Source organism: Priapulus caudatus, unplaced genomic scaffold, assembly GCF_000485595.1.
Source record: "Priapulus caudatus unplaced genomic scaffold, Priapulus_caudatus-5.0.1 Scaffold763, whole genome shotgun sequence".
Lineage (NCBI taxonomy): Eukaryota > Metazoa > Priapulida > Priapulimorpha > Priapulimorphida > Priapulidae > Priapulus > Priapulus caudatus.
Genome location: NW_014577824.1, coordinates 76,632 through 96,726, shown reverse-complemented (window position 1 = coordinate 96,726; position 20,095 = coordinate 76,632). Strand labels below are relative to the sequence as shown.

The following is a 20,095-nucleotide window of genomic DNA, read 5'->3' as shown; positions in this document are numbered from 1 at the left end:
CTCTCACCGTCCCACCAACCACCTTACCGACCTCCCACCGTCCCACCAACCACCTTACCGACCTCCCACCGTCCCACCAACCACCTTACCGACCTCCCACCGTCCCACCAACCACCTTACCGACCTCCCACCAACCCACCGTCCCACCAACCACCTTCACCTGCATGTTAAAAAGCCCCGCGCTGCCTTTTCATTTTTTCACGTTGACGTGTGTACGTCATGCAGCCACCCTCGCTAGGCCGAGCGCTGCGTGACGATTGCCTGGCTTGACTTTGAATCTTGTGCTGTGATTGGCTGGCTTGGCTTTGGTGCTTGTGCTGTGATTGGCTGGCTTGGATTTGGTGCTTGTGCTGTGATTGGCTGGCTTGGCTGTGCAGCTTGGGCCGTGATTGGCTAGCTTGGCTTTGGCGCTAGTGCCGTGATTGGTTGGCTTTGCTTCGGATCTTGTGCTGTGATTGGCTGGCTTGGCGTTGCGAGGCTGCTGCTGAGCAGACCGGCGTGGTGTGCACTCATGTTGCATAGGAAAGCATGCGTGCTCACCATGCTCGCTCGGTGGTGCCACCTGCTGGCAGCTTTGGCGATGAACCCTCGTCAGTATACTCGGCTACTAGCGTGCCAGGGACGTGTCAGTGTTACATGAGGTGCTTCTATAATCCACATTAAATAGTGCACTTCTGCCAAATTGTCTTTGGACATTTGCTGAAACAATACGGCAATTCTGCGAGGCGGCGTTCTGGAACGAACTAGTAAGTATAGCAGAATTTTCAAGGAGTCACACGGACTCCTGCATATGTCAAATCAGGGAGTCCGACAGTAAATCAGGGAGTGTTTGACTCTGGACTCGCGTTAATTTCGCACCCTGGCAGAGGGTGGGATTCTTGCTCTCTCGGCTTTGTCCTCGCTGCAGCGTAGTTACTGTCAGCCACCCGCCCACGACGTGCCACGATCCCTGCAGAGTAGTCTGTGATGTTGGCCGCAAAATAAAATCGTCGTACATCTATACGTGGCATATATATATATATATATATATATACATACATACATACGAGGAGTGCCGGTGCGTGATTGGCTACATGTCGTAAACCGTTTGAAAAACTTTTTTGCGGAATGTCGTTTGGTAAATGGCCGTGCGCTTAACAACCCGCCGTGCGTGTGAGCGTTAGTGAAGCTGGCATTGTTAATCTACGAGGTAGAGTTCGAGTGAAATTAATGTCTCTTTTAATACGATGGCGCATTCGCAAACCGCATGAATCTTCAAAATACTCCTTCTATATTATCTTACTCCTGATAATATCAGGAGTGAATAATAATTGATTATTATTATTATTTATTATTATTATTCACTCCTGATAATATTGGTGTGAATGACATGAACTTTTATACATTGTCATGTAGCTGATGCAGGGTAGCAACGTTGCGTATGATAATGACTATAGTGAGTGTCATATCATGTTACTAATAATATTGCTCATTGGTACTCAGAAGGTGGCAGCATGGTCCAGCATGAGGACTGGTGGTTCGTGGTGAGGCGGGAACCATGACTAGCCTGCGGTGTGTATGTGTAGAACGTGAACAATAAATGGCTAAATGTTTAAATTGGACTTCCGTCTTATATATTATGACAAGATATTGTTACATGGTGGCAGCGGTTATGCGAACTAACCACGCACGTAATGGAACTAGAGACGTTGCGTGCTAATGAGCTTCTGTGGTAAGAGTAACAGTGCAAAGTGTGGAGTGGAGCTCCCGCCGTTAGACTACGGTACAGTGGTTACATAAACATCGTGTCGACGGGTGGCAGGAGATCACCGATCCGGAGACGGTAGAGCAAGGTACTGTCCAGTATCACCATCCACAATCTGGTAAATATGGGGACTTGACAAGCATTAAACCACCTCGTATGGACTGGTCAGCAGCAGATGTGCCTAGTGCCTTCAACGAGTTCAAGCAGTACTGCAGTCTGATATTTGCTGGGCGTTCGCTAGCAAAACAGACGAAGAGAAAGTTACGTACATGCTAATATGGGTCGGACAAGAAGGACTAAAAATGTTCAGCTCTTGGGCTGTGTCTAGAGAGGACCGCAAGAAGCCCGACGCCATCTGGAAATTATTTGAGAAACACCTTGAACCTAAAGTCAACTCCCGGTTAAATAGATTTAATTTACAGAAGTTCAGACAGACACCGACAGAATCCATTCATGAATTCATGACGCGCTGTAAAATTCGGCGACGAAGGAGTGCAACTTCAGAGATGAGCGTGAAGCAAGCGAACGCCTTGTGGAACAACTTATCATTGGCACACACCACAAGAAGGTCCAGGAGATCCTGCTTTCCAAGGATGAGACGGTTGACCTCGATGTAGCGATGGACATTGCCAGGACGCGTGAAGCAACCATGGCGCACATGGCACAATTGACAAGCAGTGATGGGGCTGGAGCTGCCATACACGCGGTCAAGAAAGGCTACAACAACCGGCAAAACAAACAGTACCCGGGAAAAGCCCACGGGAAGTGCAATCACTGTGGAGGCAGCCATGGCACTAAATGTCCAGCATACGGCACAACATGTAACGCCTGTGGAAAGGACAACCACTGGGAGAAGGTCTGACGGGCGAGACCAGATAGTCAGGTCAGCCCAGTGGGGAGAAGACCTAGGTCACATTCACGTGGAGAAAAATCTGCGAACAACAGGCGGTTCCATGCAGTCTCAGAGACGTCGAATGACATGCGCCAACAAGGTAGTCGTGGCAGTAGGCCATCCTTGGAGGAGTTTTGAGTCATTGTCATTTGAGTCGATAAACTCTGACAGTGACCAAAGGGATAGCGATACACGAGATAAAGTATTTGTGTTTATCGATATCGACTTAGAAAACAAACCACGTGCCAAATCCAACCTCAAGGTCAAGGTGGACACCGGTGCGCAGGGTAACATACTACCCTTAAGAATTTACAGAAGGATGTTCCCTGAGAGGTTGGACGATAGTGGGTTCCCACGGAGGGGAGCCACAAAGCCGCGGAGCACTGTGCTGACCGCATATAATGGCACGAGGATCCCACAGCACGGGTCCATTGATATCCATTGTAGGTACTGTGAGTACCACAATGTGGCAGAGTTTTATGTGACTGACTCCGAAGGACCGGCCATCATGGGATTGCCAACGCTGCGTGAGCTACATGTGGTCAAGCTCAACTGTGAGATAACGACCAAAGCAATCGTCAACAAGGACAAGGCACCGTACAGCATACCTACGGCACCTGTCCAACTCACAGATGTAGACTGTAAGGATGTCTTGGTCAAGCTATACCCAGACAGATTCGAGGGCATCGGCAACTTTAAAGCGATGTTCCACATAACAGTAGACCCATCTGTACAACCGGTGGTCCATGCCCCTAGACGCTGCCCAATACATCTACGAGACGAATTACGTAAAGAGTTAGATGGTATGGAGCAGATGGGCGTAATCACAAAAGTTACGGAGCCGACCGACTGGGTCAGCAGCCTGGCATTCAGTCGCAAGTCAAATGGGCGACTGCGCGTGTGCCTAGACCCCAAAGATCTTAACACGGCAATCAAGCGTCCACACTACAAGACTCCCACGTTGGAGGAGATCACGCACAGATTTGCCGGGGCGACTACCTTCTCAAAACTTGATGCCCGTCATGGGTACTGGTCGATATCCTTGGATGCGCAATCGAGCCGGCTCACGACGTTCAACAGCCCAGCCCGTTCGGCAGATATCGTTTCCGGAGGCTCCCGTTAGGACTAAACGTGAGCCAAGATGTGTTCCAGGAACGTATGGATCACATTCTGGAGCAGTGTCCAGGCACCACTGGCATCGCAGATAATGTTGCAGTGTTCGGTAAATCAAAGAAAGACCATGACCGGAACCTACACAACCTCATGGAAGTCGCACGAGAACACGGCCTAGTGTTCAACATTGACAAATGTGAGGTCAATAAGCGAAGCATGAAGTTCTTCGGTCTCGTGTTTGACCCTGATGGAGTCCACCCAGACCCGGACAAAGTCAGAGACATCAGGAATCTAGCGGTGCCCAGTGACCCCAAGCAGTTGCAGGAATTCCTGGGCATCGTCATATACATGTCTCCGTTCATCCCGAACCTATCGCAAGTGACTGCACCTCTGCGAGAGCTCATGAAAGGAGGAACAGAGTTCCAGTGGTCCCCGTCACATCAGATCGCTTTTGAGAAAATAATCGAGCTGATCTGCCGAGAGGTCACCCTCAGCTACTTTGACCCAAAGCAAGAGTCTTTACTGCAGGTCGATGCATCCAGCAAGGGCCTCGGCGCCGTATTACTACAACACGACAGATCAGTGGCATTTGCGTCAGTCATTGAGTGACTGCGAGCAGAGATACGCCAACATTGAACGCGAGCTACTAGCCGTGGTATTTGGGTGTGAGAAATCCCACACATACTTGTACGGCAAGCACTTCACAGTCGAGTCGGACCACAAGCCGCTTGAAATGATCCACTTGAAAAACTTGGCAGCTGCACCGCAGCGACTGCAACGCATGTTGCTACGCATTCAACCGTACGACATCACAATCCGATACCGGCCAGGAAGAGAGGTGCTGATAGCTGACGCACTCTCCAGATCACCTGGGAATGACAGCGCTACGATCGACCTGGCCATAAGAGTGGACTACGCACAGTGGTCGACCCAGAACCGCCAAATACTGCGCGACAGCACACGCAGCGACGCAGAGCTTAGTGCGTTAATAAATATTGTCGTCACAGGGTGGCCGGAAAGGCAAAAACTGCTTCCGATACCGCTGCGTCCATATTGGTCATACAGGGACGAGCTCATCGTAGACGATGGTGTCATCATGAAAGGTGATCGTGTCATAGTTCCAGCAAACATGCGGATGGACATTCTGGCTCGGCTACATGAGTCGCACCAAGGTATCGAGAAAACGAAGTTGAAAGCGCGAACATGTGTGTATTGGAACAATATAAACTCGGATATAGAGAACCTGGTCCGAAAGTGCAGCATATGCCAGCAAGCTCAGAGGACGCAGAGTCACGAGCCGCTGCTGCAGCATGAGCTTCCAACCAGGCCCTGGCAAGTCCTGGGTACGGATCTATTCTACCTGGCAGGTGATGAATACCTAATCATCAGTGATTACTACTCAAAGTTCCCCTTCGTCAAGAAAATTGGCAGCAGAGCCACGAGTCAGGCCATTGTGAACATAACTAAGAGTATCTTCGCTGAACAAGGAGTACCTGAGACCGTAATAAGCGATAACGGTCCACAGTTCGATGGTCAAGCTTACAAGGTTTTCGCCGAGAAGTGGGGTTTTGACCATGTAACAGCGAGCCCTCATTACCCGCAGTCAAACGAGCTGATACTGAGCGCCAGGTACAGACCGTCAAACAGGTCCTGACTAAAGCAGAGCAGCAGGAATTGACGTAGACATGGCAATGTTAGTGCTCAGGTCTACACCGATAGACCATCACCTCCCGTCACCAGCTGAACTGTTGAACGTGAGGAGAGCAAACAGCCTTCCATACGCGTCCAATACCCGAGGAGCGCGGGTTAATGAAAGCCCTGCGGTCTATGTTGACTACATGTATATATGGTATGTCTGTGTTGTGTACTTACAGGTGGCATATGTACATTTGTGGCACTGTTGATGGAAACTTCCTGCTGATCACCTTTCTAGATATCACATGTGAGAATTCAGCAAGGAACAACTGTACTTTCTTCCTATGTGGTGTTCAACAATATGGATTGCCATCAAGAGTCAGAGTGGATGATGGAGGTGAATACATGAAAGTAAGGCGCTATATGGAAGTGATGTCGTAAGAACCTCGGCATCAATATTAAAACTGAGTGCATTTCTGATGGCAGTTGAACTGGATTGAGATTGCTGGACAATGCCAGACATCCACAGTTGCATTGGTGTCTGATGGTGCTCAGTTCTTAGGCCATGATTATTGTGAGCTGCAGCCCACCTGGACAAGTCCTGCTGTATTCTTTGTACAAACAATGTACAAAAAATGAAGTGCAAATAAATGAATGTTAGATGACAAGTCTAAAATACCATGATCTTCTAAGTGGTAAAAGAGTGTAATAAATGGCCAACACTTTTGCATACACGTCTCTCCACATCCTTTCAATCCTCTGATTGTGGACAGAAGTCCCCACAATTACGCTACCTCTGCCTTGTCCCATTTCTTCAGTTTGGATTGGGAAGGACAATCAACAAGGCTAAATGTCCCGATCAGCCACATTCATGACCCATTACCAGAAGAGAGACTGATCGAGATGAGCCAGCAAATTGATGTGATGGGAGTGTGTGAGGATTATGGATTGGGATTTTATGGAAAGGTTGTGCAGTTTATCACTACCGTGTTTAAAAACGATTTTATGTTATGAAATTTTGTTTACATCATCTAGGCCCTTAGTTGGTATAACCAATCAGATCAAACTTTTTTTCAGAAAAAAAAATTAAATTCATGGTATAGACAATTGATAACCTCATTAAAAAAAATTCCCAGTATTGAGCGAAGAGTTATGTCCTTTATTTTCAGTAGGTATTTACTTACTGCCAATTTTTCAGATGAATTCTAATTTGGTATATCATCATATTTTGGTATATCTGTAGACCTTCTCCTCGTGTTGACATCAAAATTCATCTATCTTACTGATACTAGCAACATATACCAAGCATGTCTATTGTCTGTGTAATTCTGGAGATATTATTGAGCAGACAATAATTCTGGAGATATTATTGAAGCTCAAATTCATACATGATATATAGTGAAAACCAGAAAGTATTATGCCTTTTTTTATTGGGTTTTAAAGTTAAGGAACCCAAAGTGAAACTGGACCAAGGTGTTTTCTCACTTTACAAGAACAATTAGTCTGCACTAAAACATGGTTTCACCAATTCTCTCTCTCAGCAGAATATTAAGTTGTAACATGTTAAAATGTGCTTACTGCTATTAAAGCATAAAACTAAAAAATGCATTTTTAACATCCATCACATCTGCTATCAGACATGTCCATGCCAGATATAATGGTCAGGCATGTTGCAAACAAGCTGCACATTCATACACAAGAACAGTGTACTACAGTAAAACCTTTATAGTGGTCACCCAAAGGACTAGGCAAAATTGGCCACTCTGGGGAGGTCCAGACCAGTACTTGGACTTATTTTGAAAGTACAAGTACATATACAGTTTATGTAGAGTTATGAGCTGGAGCATTTATAAAACCTTAAAAGAAATTGCTTAGAATAAAACAAATTATGTTGTACATGTATAAATATTTGTTTATAAAAACTATTTCCGCATGTGTAGACAGATACACAGTAATCAAAGAAAATATTTTAAAAACATCATCCGAGATAATATGCAACATAATTGGGTGTCATGTACATAACAAAAATCGTCATGTACATAACGGGAGCAATGTTGCCATCTATTGATAACTTAACACACTACTTGCAAGCCATAAAGCATTGCGTAGTAGTTTAACCCAGTGACGATAGATGGCATGACGTGCCTATCACCAAACCAAGTCCAGAATTTGTATTTTCCCGGGTGAAAACTATGTGTTTTCAACTCCTGTAACTTTCTTCAGTATTAAACCATAACTGATGTATAGCATCAATAACATGGTAAGTGTTCGACGCATGTATATGGTTCTGAATCACTGGGGTAGATGTACAGATTCGTTCTGGCACTTTTGCTGGGCAATATTAGTAGTTGTATTGAAGCAGGATCATGATGATGTCATGCCGTTATGGACGTGATGTTTCGTTATGTACGTGATGGTTTTGATGTTTCATGATTTTCCAATTCAGTAATGTACCTGGCGTTGCGCCGCTGTGCTGGGACCACTCGGGGCCTAGCAGAGGGGCTCAATGTGTCCCAAATAAACTATTGTCTATTGGTTTTATCCCGAAAAAAATAATAATATAATGGTCAATATTTTGGTATTGGTTGGGAATCACAATCAGCCCCTTGGTGGATTTAATTATCCTGTAACATATTCTTACACAGTATTTTATTTTATTTTATTTCCAGTTATAATATAGCATAGCAGAACGATGGAAGCTACTAAAGGGAAACCACTCACAGGGGCACAACGTGCCCAGAGATGGCGCAGTCGTCACCATTGACCTGAAGATATGAGAAAGATAGCAGATGCCAAGAAGCTACAGTGTTCCACTGCAAATTACACTAAGGAGGCAGAGGCACACTTGATAGCCTTGTCTAGAGCTCGCAGCCAGCGCTACCGGGATAAGTTGAATCTAAAAACAATCAATGAAAGACGCAGGAAGAATCGCCTTCCTCCCCTGAGTAGTGAGGATTTGTGAAAACCAGCAGAAAAACCTACTGCACCTGAGGTTCCACTGGCGCCACGTCCTAAGCACCTACATGAAACTCGCCGATCCCTACGTAATACCAGTTCACATGACACCACTTCTGAATTTGACGCGTCAAAGGAGGTTGTGGGTCTATCTCAACCTCTTACTGTTGATTTCAAATTCCATGATAAAAAAATCCAACAAAACGCAGCTACGCTAAAGAAGGCTCAACGTGACCTCCTTGACATGCAGCGTAACGTCTGGCGTTTAGAGAAGCAATGTACTACGACCCAAGACGACACTTCCAGCTCGTCTAGTGATGAAGGACTTTCTGACAGCACTTTAATAGAGCCAGCGAGTCCAGAAACTGACACTGGACCTCTACATATCAGCACGCCGCAGCCATCGCAGAGTACCAATTACCCAATGCCACCCCAGCAGATCTCGCCAGTTCGTCCAGTTGTATCCAATACCAAGGCAGCAGGACAACCTGCACCGACCACTAGTAGTACTGCTGAGCAGCTGATGCGCGCAGACGGCATCTCACCACGCAAGGCCCCGAAGATATTTAGGCAGCTGCGGTTGGGTGTGGCTGTGCTTGAAGAAGTGAAGCAGTTCACACCCAAAAAAAGTCTATTATCGCTAAAGCTCTTATTGCCAGTGATAGACTTAAGAAGAACCGCAGCATTACTGCACTTGGCCGGGGGCTGGCACCGACAACTTGGCGTGCGTACATGTCAAAAGCGCCTCCGCATACAAAGGGCCACTTACTCCAAATTGGAGAACACCGTCCTAGAATTCCTCAAACGACCAGATAACTCTGTTTGCATGCCTGGGAAGAAAGATACCGTGACCATCCACAAGGTTAAGCACCAAATGTATGTCCTTCATTACTACCTACACATACTTTATCGCAAATTCCTTATAGACAAGCCAGGAGTCAAGATGAGTTACTCGTTCTTCAGTGGGATCCGTGCAAAGTACCGGTACATTAAACGTGTGGGACACCAGTCAATGAATTCCTGCCTCTGTAAAACACACGAGAACATGCAGCTACTCTTTAAGGCAGTCCCACGGCTACCCTTCAGTTCAAGCCCTTACGAATTCGTAAAGGAGACAACAGTGGAGCAAGCTCAAGTAATTCTGGAAGAGCAGTTGACTACACCTACCATCACCTACTGGGAGTGGGTCCAGGCTGAAGTAACGTACGGCAATGTAACCAAGATGAGGATTAAACGGATTCAGTGTTCAGTAGAAAAGCCCGAGTTCGTTACAAAATTAATAAACCAGATGACTCTGTTCAAGGCACACGCCGCCCGCATCATCGCACAATAAAAGGCAGTTCACACCCTGAAGAATAACCTCCCACATAGTCACATCACCGTACCGATGGACCTTGCGCAGAATTGGTTCGTGGCCACATGTCGTGAAATACAGTCAGCCTACTTTGCAAGACCAGCTGACAATACATTCAGTAGTTGTCTACTACAGAGAGAATGGTTCCCTGCTGCACAAGTCGTACATTTTGGTCTCAGATGAGCAATCACAGCGTACCAACAGTGTACAGCTTCATACAGGCTCTGGTCCCCAAGATACGTGAGGAGATCCAGGTGGAACACATCCATTCTATAACTGATTCGCCAAGTTCTCAATATAAACCATTTGCATATGGTGTAAAATACAAAATAAATTATAGTAGATTTAAAGTCGCCAGTTATGTGGTGTCAGTAGTATAATACATAAATGAATCACAGTAACGATTGGCTAGTAGATATAAGATCTTGGTTATGTATGATAGTTGGTTTCATACACAAGAACAATATCTGTAGAAACAAATTTCTTGGTTGAGTATTGCATATATTGTGCATGTCATTTAATGTGTCAGTTGAATGTTGTGCTTTCTCTACCGAAATTTGATGCCACAAATACCACACTGATGACTGCACTGTTTATGCTCACGGTACCAAATGCGATGTGTAGTTTACGTTCTATTTGGTTTTCATCCACAAATTTGTCCCATTCTGGTCCAGTTATCGGCAAAACCAGTCCCATTGCAATATTTTACGTTATGATATTTTGTGCAATATAATATATGTGCAAGTATAATTTTTCTGTTTTGGGAAGTTTCTTTTGGTTAGGGCAAGGTGGTATGGTTGCTGGCATAGCTAATTCAAGCTGTAGGCATGCTGTCGTTGTTTGTGTATTATCGTCATTGCCTTACCTTTAGCTCAGTTTTGCTTATAACTGCTAAATTCAATTTACTATTTTGTTTTGTTTTCAATTTAGCTGAGAACGACGATTCCGACTATGACGATGATGTCCAGGACCCAGACTATGTGGACACGGGGTAGTGAAGATAATGATGATGACAGTGAAAACCCAGCCAAGGAAATAGAACCGACAGCCCCAGAACAGATTTCAACATCCCCAGAACAGACTGTAACAGCTCCAGAACAGATTGCAACTACAAAAACAACGAATGATGGAGTGGTGATTCACAATACCGATATCACTGTTGTCACTACAAATAACAACGGTCAACGCAAGTGGGACAAAAAGCATATATGTCTGTATTGCAAGAAACCACAATCAAAATTCGCCCGACATTTGATGACACAACACGCAAATGAAGTGGACGTAATTGATGTCAACAACGAGAAACATTATGCAAAGAAAAGGGCAAAGTTGGCCAAACTTAGAAACATTGGCAATCACCGCCACAACTGCCAAGTTCTCAGAGATGGCAAAGGAGCTCAAATTGTGGGTTACAGACCATCTTTAGCAATAGCGGCCGAACAGTATATCCCCTGTGAATTCTGTTTCGTGTACCTGGTTAGATCAGATCTGTGGAAACACAAGTGTCCACTAAAACCAACTAAAGCGAACAGTAATGGTGGTCCATCCAGGGTAAAGAAGACAATGAGACGACCAGCTGTATAAGGCAAACTCCTTTTACCGTCACCGCCAGGAACAAGTCTACCTGTACACGAGATTTTACAGAGCATGAAATCAGAAACATTTCTCTTGTAGTTCGAAGTTACCAACTCCTGATAGAATTTGGACGAAGGGAGTATATGAAGCTTGGCTATGACAAAGACCAGCACAATGGGATTCGAGCACATGTGAAGCGGATGGGAAGGCTAGTCATCAAGCTGAGAGCTACTAGTAAAATGCCAGATGCTTCTCTTTCAGAATATATCAACCCGTCATACTTTTGATTATTAGTGGAATCTGTCAAGTCGTTGGCAGAGTTTGATGAGGAGAACCAAACGTTTGGAGTCCCGAGTCTTGCTCTTAAACTTAACCAAGGTGTTAAGAAGTGCGCCAAAATTTTGGAAGGGCAGGGCTTAGAAAATGGGGATTCAAGTCTACAGCAACGAGCGTGCGACTTCTACACATTGTTGGAGATGAATTTTCCTGTTGAACTGTCTACACATGCTCTACGCACAATGCACGAAAAAAAACGAAACGCAGTGAAGGTATTACCTTTAACCGAGCATGTCGTGAAGATGTCAGAGTACCTCAAGGCTTAAGTACATGAACATTTGGGAATTCTGACTGGTAGCGAAGATTTGGGAACTCTGACTGGTAGCGAAGATAGCAGCAAACCAGCCGCATGGGATCGCTTGAACGCAGCAGTGTTGGCAAGCATTATTCTGTTCAACCGTAGACCCCAAGATGAGGTATCCAAAATCACCCTAAAAGATTATAACAAGAAGAGGAAACCAAATGTCGACAAGATCGTTCCGGATGGCCTGTCAAAGATGAAACAAGCATTATGCAGGTCCTTCCACAGACTGAAGTCAGAGGAAAACGGGGAAACACTGTACCTGTACTTCTTAATAAAGACACGAAGATAGCCATCGATTGTTTAATCAAGAATAGAGAAATGGCGGGAGTGAACCCAAATAACATCTACCTCTTCGCAAGATCGCATTACGCAGGAATTGGACATTTGCAGGGGTGCGATGTTCTCCGAGAACTATCGAAAGCCAGCGAAGCAGCCCAGCCAGAGAACATCAGGTCAACTAGACTCAGAAAACATATTGCGACAATATCTCAGATTGTGAACCTGAAAAAGAATGAATTAGATGTATTGGCAAATTTCATGGGGCATGACATGTGTACACCGAGAATACTACAGATTACCACAGAAGACTCTCCAAGTAGCAAAAATCAAAGCTACTCCTGGCATCTGAACAGGGTCAGACACAACTTGTAGGAAAATCCTTGGATCAAATTGAAGTCAGCGTCGAGGAGGGTATGTACATAGCATTTTACAAGTTCAAAAATTACAAATACAGAACATGCGCAGATATCATATTTACATATTTTCTATATTCTCACATACTGCTTGTTTAGGCTGCAAAATATTAGAATCTATTTGCTTTCTTGTTTTGTGTTGGTATTCAGTGTATAGACGTTTGTGTTGCGTGATCTATGGGGAAAATATTGCTATGTAAGTTTTATTAACCACTATGTGCATGTTCAAATGCTAATTAATGTCAATGTTTGTTTATCCGAAGTCGAAGGCGAGGATGAAGAGGGCAACAAGAGCAGTGACGAGATTGTCGATGGGAATATCAATTTAAAATGCTATTTTAATTTAGGTATGCCCAGACATTTGAATTGTTTACCATTTTTCAAAACTCACAAGCCTTTAAACACAGTCACTGATAACGTAATTCAGATAATTCATAAACTCTCACTCAATTATGCTTACTGTTACTTACTGCTGTTATTTTACTGGTTTGGCAGATAACGCAGATGGTACTGACAATACGGCCGTTCCGGAAGAGACTTCTGCTGCGGCACATTCAGGTATGTACCATATATTCATATCCAAATCCAGAGAGAGAGAAAGAGAGGCACATTCAGAGTTTGGGAGACTTTTGTATGTGTCATTGCTACTTGCAACTGGTTGTCCCTCGATGTTCTCTCGCTCACTTCTTTCAGTGGTCTGTTTAATTGGTGCTGGACTGGTCTTTTGACTTTCTGCCTTTTGATTATGTTTAGTGAATAAATTGACTACATTGCAATCTGTTCATTTAACATGTGATCACAGCCACCAGTCGACATTTACGTCAAGGGCAACGGAAACAGTGGTCAGAAGAGGAAAAGACCGCTGTCCTGAAGCACTTCCAACATCTAGTCGACCTGCGGCGTTTGCCCGAGAAACGCGACATCGAGAAGGTTCTTGTTCTAGAACCAGTGTTGGCCACAAGAACATGGAAGAATATTAAAGACTTCTGCAGGAACGCCCAGTAAACCACCGATGTGGTTTTGAGATGGTTCCGGCAGAAGATTTTCTAGCCGCTCCCTTCCTCTACCGGAAAACTATTCCCTCTGATATTACTAGGCCATTGTAAAGTGCTTTCAGGGCATTTTGTAATTGGTCAATAACTCGAAAAATATAGTCGGTAGACACCTGAATTTTGTCTAGTAGCTTCCCTGGTTTACGTGGACACTGGCTATGTGGCTGAAATGTTTAAAAAGCTACAAAATCTGTGTTTACATATCAATATTGAAGTCTCTCGAACTGATACTGGAAATAGTTATTGGGTCCGTGCAAAGTACCGGTACATTAACCGTGTGGGACACCAGTCAATGAATTCCTGCCTCTGTAAAACACACGAGAACATGCAGCTACTCCTTAAGGCAGTCCCACGGCTACCATTCAGTTCAAGCCCTGACGAATTCGTAAAGGAGACAACAGTGGAGCAGGCTCAAGTAATTCTGGAAGAGCAGATGACTACACCTACCATCACCTACTGGGAATGGGGCCAGGCTGAAGTAACGTACGGCAATGTAATCAAGAAGAGGATTAAACAGATTCAGTATTCAGTAGAAAAGCCCGAGTTCGTTACAAAATTCATCAACCAGATGACTCTGTTCAAGGCACATGCCGCCCGCATCATCGCACAATAAAAGGCAGTTCACACCCTGAAGAATAACCTCCCAGATGGTCACATCACCGTACAGATGGACTTTGCGCAGAATTGGTTTGTGGCCACACGTCGTGAAATACAGTCAGCCTACTTTGCAAAAGACCAGCTGACAATACATCCAGTAGTTGTCCACTACAGAGAGAATGGTTCCCTGCTGCACAAGTCGTACATTTTGGTCTCAGATGAGAGCAATCACAGCGCACCAACAGTGTACAGCTTCATACAGGCTCTGGTCCCCAAGATCCGCGAGGAGATCCAGGCGGAGCACATCCATTCTATAACTGATTCGCCAAGTTCTCAATATCAACCATTTGCATATGGTGTAAAATACAAAATAAATTATAGTAGATTTAAAGTCGACAGTTATGTGGTGTCAGTAGTATAATACATAAATGAATCACAGTAACAATTGGCTAGTAGATATATAGATGTATGATAGTTGGTTTAATACATAAGAACAATATCTGTAGAAACAAATTTCTTGGTTGAGTATTGCATATATTGTGCATGTCATTTAATGTGTCAGTTGAATGTTGTGCTTTCTCTACCGAAATTTGATGCCACAAATACCACACTGATGACTGCACTGTTTATGCTCACGGTACCAAATGCGGCGTGTAGTTTACGTTCTATTTGGTTTTCATCCACAAATTTGTCCCATTCTGGTCCAGTTATCGGCAAAACCAGTCCCATTGCGATATTTTACATTATGATATTTTGTGCAATATGATATATGTGCAAGTGAAATTTTTCTGTTTTGGGAAGTTTCGTTTGGTTAGGGCAAGGTGGTACGGTTGCTGAAATAGCTAATTCAAGCTGTAGGCATGCTGTCGTTGTTTGTGTATTATCGTCATTGTAACTCTGCCTTACCTTTAGCTCAGTTTTGCTTATACCTGCTAAATTCAATTTACTATTTTGTTTTGTTTTCAATTTAGCTGAGAACGACGATTCCGACCATGACGATGATGTCTAGGACCCAGACTATGTGGACATGGGTAGTGAAGATAATGATGATGACAGTGAAAACCCAGACGAGGAAATAGAACCGACAGCCCCAGAACAGATTTCAACATCCCCAGAACAGACTGTAACATCCCCAGAACAGACTGTAACAGCTCCAGAACAGATTGCAACTACAAATACAACGAATGATGGAGTATTGATTCACAATACCGATATCACTGTTGTCACTACAAATAACAACGGTCAACCCAAGTGGGACAAAAAGCATATATGTCTGTATTGCAAGAAACCACAATCAAAATTCGCCAGACATTTGATGACACAACACGCAAATGAAGTGGACGTAATTGATGTCAACAACGAGGAAAATTATGCAAAGAAAAGGGCAAAGTTGGCCAAACTTAGAAACATTGGCAATCACCGCCACAACTGCCAAGTTCTCAGAGATGACAAAGGAGCTCTAATTGTGGGTTACAGACCATCTGTAGCAATAGCGGCCGACCAGTATGCCCCCTGTGAATTCTGTTTTGTGTACCTGGTTAGATCAGATCTGTGGAAACACAAGTGTCCACTAAAACCAACTGAAGCGAACAGTAATGATGGTCCATCCAGAGTAAAGAAGACAATGAGACGACCAGCTGTAACAGGCAAACTCCTTTTACCGTCACCGCCAGGAACAAGTCTACCTGTACACGAGATTTTACAGAGCATGCAATCTGATAATATTTCTCTTGTAGTTCGATGTGACCAACTCCTGATTAGAATTTGGACGAAGGGAGTATATGAAGCTTGGCCATGACAAAGACCAGCACAATGAGATTCGTGCACATGTGAGGCGAATGGGAAGGCTATTCATCAAGCTGAGAGCTACTAGTAAAATGCCAGATGCTTCTCTTTCAGAATTTATCAACCCGTCATACTTTCGATTATTAGTGGAATCTGTCAAGTCGTTGGCAGAGTTTGATGAGGAGAACCAAACGTTTGGCGTCCCGAGTCTTGCTCTTAAACTTAACCAAGGTGTTAAGAAGTGCGCCAAAATTTTGGAAGGGCAGGGCTTAGAAAATGGGGATTCAAGTCTACAGCAACGAGTGTGCGACTTCTACACATTGTGTGAGATGAATTTTCCTGTTGAACTGTCTACACATGCTCTACGCACAATGCACGAAAAAAAACAGAACGCAGTGAAGGTATTACCTTTAACCGAGCATGTCGTGAAGATGTCAGAGTACCTCAAGGCTCAAGTACATGAACATTTGAGAACTCTGACTGGTAGCGAAGATTTGGAAACTCGACTGGTAGCGAAGATAGCAGCAAACCAGCCGCATGGGATCGCTTGAACGCAGCAGTGTTGGCAAGCATTATTCTGTTCAACCGTAGACGCCAAGGGGAGGTATCCAAAATTACCCTAAAAGATTATAACAAGAAGAGGGAACCAAATGTCGACAAGATCGTTCTGGATGGCCCGTCAAAGATGGAACAAGCATTATGCAGGTCCTTCCACAGACTGGAAGTCAGAGGAAAACGGGGAAACACTGTACCTGCACTTCTTAATGAAGGCACGAAGATAGCCATCGATTGTTTAATCAAGAATAGAGAAATGGCGGTAGTGAACCCAAATAACATCTACCTCTTCGCAAAATCGCATTACGCAGGAATTGGACATTTGCAGGGGTGCGATGTTCTCCGAGAACTATCAAAAGTCAGCGGAGCAGCCCAGCCAGAGAACATCCGGTCAACTAGACTCAGAAAACAGATTGCGACAATATCTCAGATTGTGAACCTGAAAAAGAATGAATTAGATGTATTGGCAAATTTCATGGGGCATGACATACGTTTACACCGAGAATACTACAGATTACCACAGGAGACTCTCCATGTAGCAAAAATCAAAGCTACTCCTGGCATCTGAACAGGGTCAGACACAACTTGTAGGAAAATCCATAGGCATAAACATAAAAGGGATAGATTTCATATTAGTCAGGGGTGGTAGGGCTAAAAAAGGGCCGTTTGGTTCACATTCTTCCAAAAGCACCAAATTTGGCCCAGATGTTGCCCATACCATACTTTTTCAATTTCTGGCGGGCGCGCGGAATGGGCGCTCCCCGGGCCGCCATATTGGCAAATTCCAATATGGCCACACCCGGGTTGGGGTCAATCTAGTTAAACATCCAAAAGAACTATAATAATAAATAATACCACTTTTTAGGGGTTTTCAAGGTCTGGGAATCTGATTCTGATCTTACTTCAGTGATTTGAGGTCAAGGTCACCCCTCAAGGTCACCCTAAAGGTCATTTTGGGGTCAAATATGTCATTTTTTAGTGTTTTTTGTCAATATATACAAACAGCACCTCATTTTATCAGTTTCCGGGGTTGAGTAACCAGAATCTGACCTTATTTGAATGATTTGAGGCAATATTGCATGTCAGGGTCACGATAGAGGTCACCCGACCGAGAGGTGAATCGTACGTCAATTATAGGTAAAAAACCAAAAGTGCTAGAATCAGACATAATACCACTTTTTAGGGATTTGTGGCCTCTGAGAATCCGATTCTGATCTTATTTATAGGATTCGAAGTCAAGGTCACCCCTCAAGGTCACCCTAAAGGTCATTTTGGGGTCAAACCCAGTGTTTCTGGTGTGTCACCCCACATCCAAAAAGTTTGAGATTTTCTCCACAGAAACACTTTTGCCAAGACACACTGCAGCGATCAACGACCGACCGTAACGACAAACGACTTTTCAGAAAATTAGAAACTATTGTTTCCTATGTATAATGAGCCATTGCACACTGACGCAGGGCTCGACTTTAACGGTGGCCCGGGTGCCAATGGCCACCTGAAACGGCGTCGGGCCACCTGAAACTGTCGGGTAGGTGGCCCGCCTGGCCACCAATAAAAATAAGGCCGTGCATGCCTACGCGACCGGTTCCGGACGAGGAACCGCTAGGCTACGCGTCCGAACATCCATCTCACACAGAGATCTTGCGACACGTACACGCATGATTGCGCAAGGGGACGCTCTGCTGATTGCCGAGTGTGTGTGCGTGTGTGTGTGTGTGTGTGTGTGTGTGTGTGACGTGCGTGTGCGCGTGCGCGTGTGTACGTGTGTGTGTGCGTGTGCGTGTGCCCGTGCGCGTGCGCGTGTGTGTGTGTGTACGTGTGGTTTACTGGAAGCAGATTCTGAGAATGTGAATCGCAACAAGAAACAATGCTTTACTTGGCATCCCTGACTGCGCACGGATAGTTGAGGAGTTCGAGGCCATCCACGACCCACCATCATCATCCACTGCTCATCATGAGGAAGGACACAGCTTGCAAGTCAAGTTTCGAAAGGATGTACTATCGTTCATCGAGGTGGTCGAGCAGCTAGGCAACCCTTTCCTCACTACAAGTCAGGAGCTTGTAGCACTCGATACACAGAATGTCATGGAACAGGCCGTTGCTAATTCTCTATCTCAAATCCATGAAGCTGACCAAGCCCTTCATGCAGCATACGTCATTGAAAGGCTGGAAAAAGCTTAAGTACCGGTATCTGAATACCATCAAGCGGAACAACATGCTAACATTCGCCAACCGACCTGACCCCAAGAAAAAAGGCAAGAAGGACACTGGCATACAGAGGCAGAATATGACCTTAATCACGCAACTTTTCCTCTCAATTCAGTCGTGTCCCGATGCAGACATGATAGACTTCTTTCGGTTCGAAAATCAGAGAGAGCCACCAAGCCTGGCGGATCGAGGGCCGCTGCGATCAGGGACGAAGTCGGACATTCTTCAATGCCTCAATGCACCCACTGGCCGCACAGCTGCTGCCAAACAAGCCACGCTGGTGTGTTGGGATATGGCAGCAGTGATCCACATGGTGCGCCCCACAACAGCAAAAACATTCAGAGAGTATGTGCCGCTTCACATTGTACCATTTCTGGAGGCCCAAATAAAGATAGGTACCCAACGCATCGACGCTGTATGGGATAATTACCCCGAGGAAAATAACCTGAAAGCTCTCACGCAGCTACGACGTGGGAAGGGCCCACGGACAAGAGTCGGCGATGGCAGCACTCAAATTCCGAAGCATGAATGGAACAGTGGCTTCCTAAAAAATGAGGAGAACAAGAAGGAGCTCTTCTCATTCATCAGCACACAGATCTCCAAGAACGACATGGGTGGAAAGCTCCTCCTGAGTACCGCGTTTCGAGACCGTGCTCTCCAACAAGCATTGTGACCTCACAACACTTCAGCCGTGCAACCATTCCGAGGCGGACACAAGGATCTTACTGCATCTGGCATATGCCGCAGAGCAGGGTCATACAACAGCCTATGTTCGCACGGTAGACAGCGATGTCGTGGTTTTGGCAATCCGGTTTTTCGAGACCCTCGGCCTATCAGAGCTCTGGGTGGGGTTCGGTACTGGTAAAAAGTACCGTGATATTCCAGTCCATACCATCGGCTCCAATCTCGGTCCTTCAAAGTCCTTGCAGCTACCCCTCTTCCACAGCCTAACAGGATGTGAACCCGACTTCACAGTTTCTTGGATGTGGCAAGAAGACGCCTGGCAGCCTGGACAAGCATGCCGGACCTCACGCGACACACTAGTGGCTTTCACACGCGACCCTGACCTCTTCAGTCTGGTGTCTGTACATATGCAGCAGATCGAATGCTTCGTGGTACTCATGTACAGCAAGGGGTGTGGCGCAGCTGGTGTCAATGAGGCCAGGCATCGCCTCTTCATCACTGGAAGCAGATCACTGGAGAATATTCCACCTACCCAAGCAGCACTGTTCCAGCATGTGAAGCAAGCATTACTACCGGCACATTACTACTGGAGTCAGGCCACCTCGGTCCAGCAA

General features: G+C 45.2%; 1 protein-coding gene across 2 annotated transcripts in view; it reads left to right on the top strand.

The window, feature by feature from the left end:
* The window catches only part of LOC106813385 (ascorbate transporter, chloroplastic-like), a 37,378-nt gene that overhangs the window by 4,003 nt on the left and 13,280 nt on the right, over window positions 1–20,095 (top strand). The gene's annotated exons all lie outside the window — the stretch shown is intronic.